Source organism: Pseudopipra pipra, chromosome 7 (assembly GCF_036250125.1).
Source record: "Pseudopipra pipra isolate bDixPip1 chromosome 7, bDixPip1.hap1, whole genome shotgun sequence".
In the NCBI taxonomy this organism is placed as follows: Eukaryota; Metazoa; Chordata; class Aves; order Passeriformes; family Pipridae; genus Pseudopipra; species Pseudopipra pipra.
The window spans coordinates 36,120,737-36,126,736 of record NC_087555.1 but is presented as its reverse complement, the minus strand read 5'-3'; the positions used below and the strand labels follow the sequence as shown (position 1 = coordinate 36,126,736).

At 40.4% G+C, this 6,000-nt stretch overlaps 1 long non-coding RNA gene across 2 annotated transcripts in view; it reads left to right on the top strand.

The window, feature by feature from the left end:
* LOC135417453 (uncharacterized) overlaps positions 1-6,000 on the top strand; it is a 46,759-nt gene that overhangs the window by 518 nt on the left and 40,241 nt on the right. For both annotated transcript variants that reach the window (XR_010432041.1, XR_010432040.1), the window contains exon 2: positions 2,207-2,374. This is a non-coding gene — a long non-coding RNA (uncharacterized LOC135417453). The remainder of the gene's footprint in view (positions 1-2,206; positions 2,375-6,000) is intronic.

Genomic DNA, 6,000 nt, shown 5'->3' with positions numbered 1-6,000 from the left:
CCTCCATTTCTTCTCTCCTCCCCACCCCCCTAGCCCCCCCCCCCATTTTATTTTGGCCTGTGGAAATCTGACTTGAAATAATCATCAGATAATACTGACAGAACAATCAATTTGGTTCTTAGAGACATAATTGTGAAAAAAACCCTTTTACTTTTCAAAATAGGTGCTGTACACTGCAGGGATGCTTGGTACCTCCTTCTACAGATGCCCATGATCTTTAAAAGAAGCATTTAGGTCTTGAGGTTATTTAAAGATTCCCAATTTTTTTTTTTGTCTTTTAGACTTTATTTAGCTATGCAAGATATCACCATATTCAGTATTTTTTATAATAAACATGTCTAGTCAAAGAAAGCATTAATGAAGCAATTCCCCAAATAAAACAGCCCATCATATCTGAGTTGCAGCAGAGAGAAAGTGTGGTCTTTGTAGTTTAATCAAGATCACAAGACTTGTTTTGAGCGTCTGTCATCTTTAATTTTACGGCACTTCATTTCAGAGTGGGACTGCCAGGGTCACATGCAATTAAAACACAGGCAAGATTTGTCTTGTGAAATCTTAACATAAAAAGTAATGTGTTACTCTATTTTAACTTTTCTACTGAACTCTGTGAACTCACTAATTACTTTTCCCCCTCTTGTCACCTTTTTGATATGACATGTATTTTATAAAGGAGATAGAAGTTTGGGATTTTTTTTTTCTATCATGCATATGATTGAGGATAACAAAATTAAACCGGAGAAAAAAGGAAATGTATTTTTCAGAAATACATTTTTAGAAATATCTGAGCATTACTGCTTCAATTACAAAGGGACTGGAGGATCAAATTCGAGGAAATAATTATTAATCTGCTTAACTAGGGCAGGTAGAAGCGTAATAGCAGACCAGGGATTTTAGTGAGGCCAATCACACAGACTGGAGTTTATTCTCTTGAGAGGGGTGACAGGGAAAGGGTAAAGGGACTTTAATGTGGTGGGCCCTGAGAAGCACGAAAAGCTGGTATCTGTGTAGCTTCTTTATAGCTTTAGCCCAGTTGTTGCATCGTAGTGATCAGTAAATTGCATGGACCCTTATTAACCTTATTGATAAGGAGCTTAGGGAAGTCCCATTCACTCCAGAATATATTCTTCTTTTTGTTCTCCTGTCTGTCTCGGTTTGCAATCCCAGTCTCTTTGTACAGAAATCCTTTATGTTGCACCTCAAAATTCTGTGCAAGTACTCTGCTCATTTAACTTGGAGCAAGGGAACTGTAGAACAGAAAGGGTTGGAGAACGCATGGGGCCACGGGCCCATTTAAATATAGCTGGGACACCTGGAGAATGTTTGAAAAATTTCTTTTAAAGAATCTTTTATATTGTTCTTCTTTCAGTGCAGCTGGGGCCTGTGGGGATCAGGGGATTATTTTTGATACCTGTCTAAAAGAGTTATGTCTACACTGATTTCCATCCCTTGCTACTAATTAACCTTATTGTATACAGGAAACAGTCTATTTAATACCTGCATTCTTTCTGTAATGCCAAGTAAAATGAAATCTAGTGTGAAATCTAGTTAGCATTTGCCTTTTTGAAGTCATTTTTGAGTTTCCAGTCCGGGTGACTGTGACCTCAAAACTGAAAGCTATAAAAATGGTCCCGATTTCGGCTCAATGGGAGATTCTTGGAGATTCCCTGTTCACCTGGACTTGCACGTGTAGTAAATTGCCCATCTTGGTGCTTAACAGTGTTTTCTCAGGAACCATCTATTTCTGGGTCACTCATAGCCCTGCAAAGCACATATGTTCCTCCTAAGGAAAGGAGTCTCCTCCTTTCTGCTGGAAAGATCACACTTCGGCTGTTTTAGTGTATAGAGACTTATAAAAAATTTAAATAGCAATGGTAAAAACAGATACATTGAGGAGAACAAGGAATGATGATTTAAAAATGTCTCCAGCGACCACAGAGGATGGTGAGGGGTAGCTGAGAAGAACTTAAGCTGTAAAATAGAGGGCAAAAATATGGATGATGTACCATATTTTAAAGGCTCTTTAAAGCCTGCTGAAAAACATTGATTTTGATTGCATCTGCTCCAACATGCAGATAGAGGAGTTGTTACTGTACAGCATGGTTTCTGAAAGGAATGTTCACTAAAATGGATTTTCTCATGTGTTTGATGAGGAGGTGACATCCCAGGATGTCACAAAGTTGAGCCTGTGGCCTTGCTTTGTCTGCAGGTCTCCAACTGCACCCCCGATGAAGTGGGGACCAAAAGCAGGGTTGGATTTTACAGAAGCTTGGTTCAGTTCCTAAAAGAGAACTCGGGTCAGGTTGCTGGGTCACTCTCTTGAGGATAGGCCAGCTGCATGAGCTTGGGAGTCTTAACAACAAAATTCTGAAGAAAGGTACATAATTTAGTACTAAATTTCATTCCTTTAATACCAAATGATGATATCAAGAACAAAGCTAATCAAAACAAAGGACAACAAGAAAAAAACCCCATCTTTTTAATACTGGCTGTGCACCACCACTGACAGCATAGGTATTAAACAAAGGTTGGAAGTGTTCATTTGATTTATTTATTAGTGTTAAAGCTCAGTGGAAGCACCAAAAGAATAGGACATTGATATCATTAGTTATAATCTATTTGGGAAGAAGGAGAAGCATTGTTTTCATTCCTGCTGGGAATTTTCAGGTAGCTTGGCTATTGGAAATGTGGCTTGATGGCAGAAATATAGGCTTATGGGCTTGAAGTACTGGGTGTACCTGGGTGTCCATCCTTGTGGCCAAATGGCCACAGTGGGGATTCAAGATTCAGTTTAAGGACTCTGAAAGGTCCCCCTGGATCCCTCTGTAAAACTATCCTTCAAGGAACAGGAGAAAATTTTTTTCATTTGCTGTTTTCCTTCCATTTCCTGTATTTTACACTTATTTTGGTCAATAAAGCAATGTTCATTTATGCTTTACATCATTCTCCAGAAAACACATTTCTTGCAGTGCAGCCTTTCCAAAAACAACAGAAATAATCTGACTTAACTATAAAAGATTTTATTATTAGTTTTTTTTCTTCTGCCTTTCCTACTAAGCTCCTCTGCAAAACAGCTAGAAATTTTCATTTTCAAAACATTAGTACAGCAAATTGCCATCTTTCTGTGCATGGCATTCTCTATGTACTCATCATCTGAATGATTCCAGATCACTCTCCGGCAGCGTGAATCACAGCATGCCCTCATGCCTGCCTCTTTTTCAATTATATCTAAGAGGAAGACTGCTGGAGACCCATTTTTTCATCTTGCACAGGACCCCAAAAGTGCCAGATCTCATTTCAATATAATATTATGACAGTATGATAAAATGGATGTTAACAGGACACTGACTAATATGATCCGTAGAGAAATGATAGAACAATACAATGTCGGACAGATTGTATTCCTAATGTGCATTTTATGGACACAAATTTCCCTCTGTAAACAGGGTTCCAAGATTTAATCCTTATATCCTATGATCCTACTTAGTGTTTAAGACATTCTGCAGCTCTAGTGAAATTTTCACGTTCTTAAACAAAATATATATTTTTATTTTAGCACAGAGCTGCCTATATCACTCCCAATTTACTAATGAAACTTGGCATTCAAATGACTCATCAGCACGTACTGCAAGGCATAAAAATAGATTAATGTGGCATACGTTTCTTTACCCATAAAAACGCACCTTCATATAATCTCGGCGCTGTCTTATTCAACAGAAAGTATGTCATTTCCTTCCCCTAGCAGGTCGAATTAAAAATGAGCTAAATGTGTGAGAAAGCCATTACTGCACTAATGAAAAGCTCGATACCGTTTGAATTTTTCATCATGGGATATTTGTTCTGTAGCACAGAGCACTAATATTTACTGTCACCGGTACAGTGTGCGCGGTAATTAACTTACAGTCATCAACGCGGTGGATGTTAAGCAAAGATGTTCCTGTGCGAGCTCGGATCTCTTTTACAACTCTTTCATAGAATCAGAGTGGTTTGGGTTGGAAAGGACCTTAAAGCTCATCCAGTGCCATGGGCAGGGACACCTTCCACTATCCCAGGTTGCTTTAAGCCTCGTCCAATGTGACTTTGGACACTTCCAGGGATGGGGCAGCCACAGCTTCTGTGGGCAACCTGTGCCAGGGCCTCATCACCCTCACAGTCAAGAATTTCTTCCTAATATCCAACCTGACATGAGACAGCCCTTCAAGACTTTGTAGTTTTGCTTGAAGTGGAGAGAAAAAGGGTTAAAAGGACTTCGACATCTCAATATAAGCTCTGAGTCTGCCTCTCTTTGTGCTACTACAACCAGAAGGATAATAAAAGCCACCTCAGGGCCTTACTGGCTAACCAGTGACTGTAGAAGGGACATCAGTACCACAGTGGCTGCTTTTATTCAAGAAGATGGGCTGAAGTTGCAAAATGATGCACTAGCCCAAATCATTATCCTCATTCAGAACGTGGACACTGATCTCACCTGCTTCATATGTGATGGCAGGATGGTGCTGAGGGTGCTCTTGTTTGTTCCCAGAGTGGCTGGCTACATCCCTCTCTTTCTCACCTCTTCCCTTATTAATAGCTTCAGAAGGATATGATGTGAAACTAATAAAATAAACTTAGGAACAGATGGAATTCTGGCTCTGGTAACATATTCTCCTCCATTGTCCACGCAGGAGATGTGCTCATGTGAAGTATGATCTTCAGGGGCAGGACTAGCTTTTTCATCAAACTCCAGTCTAAGGTTTTCGGGAGACTTCTTTCCATAAGCACAGTCTCTTTGGAGGGCAGCAGAAAATCTGGAATGTGCCAAATTTCCCAAGTGGTCCAGCTTTTTCTTGCCAAACTGCCTATCCATTTTGACAGTGTCCTCCCCTTCTCCTTTTCCTCCCACCCCATGGTGACACTGGCCACATCTGGGCCCATTTCTGACATAACCTGGCCACAGGTTCCTGGAGATAATTGTCAGACACATCTGTTACTGTGCACGTCTACCTGTGTTTTCACAGCAATGCCTGGTATAAGTTTAAATAAGTAAATCAGAGACATGTTCAGAGCTGTCTAAACCTCAGGAACCTCTGGCACGTTTATGATCAGATGAACTTCTGACAAATCCCACAACTTCGTCACCATTAGGTGGGCACAAAAAGCCCCGAGACCTGACTGTGAGGCGTCTGTCACCTCCACTTCTGGAGTCAGCAAGTCCAAAAGGAACAGTTTCCAACAGCAGAATGATTTGCTTCCCCACCACATTATGCTTGGCAAGTGGCCTGAGACAGATGTACACTTGCTTCTTAATTAGAGAGCTTTTTCCCATCTATCCAGTGAGTTATCCTGGCCTCTTTCACAGCAGTGTCCATAGAAAAGGCAAGAAGCCTGACTTGTGACCCCTGTAGAGTGCAGAGTGCACTTGAATTAAGGCAGAAAAAGGCCTCCCAACCTGATATGCAAGTGATGGATTCCTTCTGCACTCTGGCACCTTTGGGGGCAAACGTTCCAATTCTTTTATGAATGGGTCCCCAACTGTACAGATAAGAAAAGGATTAAAAAAAATCTAATGTCTGACTGCGTAGAAACTATTTGGGATATGAAGCAATTAAAGTCTTACGTGAGTAAATAGGAATTTCTGCATCCTGGAAAGGTTTCTTAGTGCCTGAGCTGAGCCTGCAGACCCTTCGGCCATGGATCTCAAGGTTCACCTCTCTTCACTACTTGTTCTAAAATGTTTTCCTAGCAAGTGTCTGCTGTTGATCTTAGGGATAAATGACGTTGCTTCTGAGGTGGAGCCTTTGTATTTCTTTGCAAATATCAAGATCAGAGGCTTTTCTAGCAGCATCTGTTTTTCACAGCAAAGACTCTGTTTATACAGGTAGGTTACCAGAAAACAAGATGTGTGTTATAATAGCATGAGTCACATATATTAGCAGAAAATGGAATAGGAAAATTACTTTAGGCTCTTTCTGCCTTCACTGAATAGAATCATAGAATGGTTTGCATTGGAAAGGATCTTAAAGA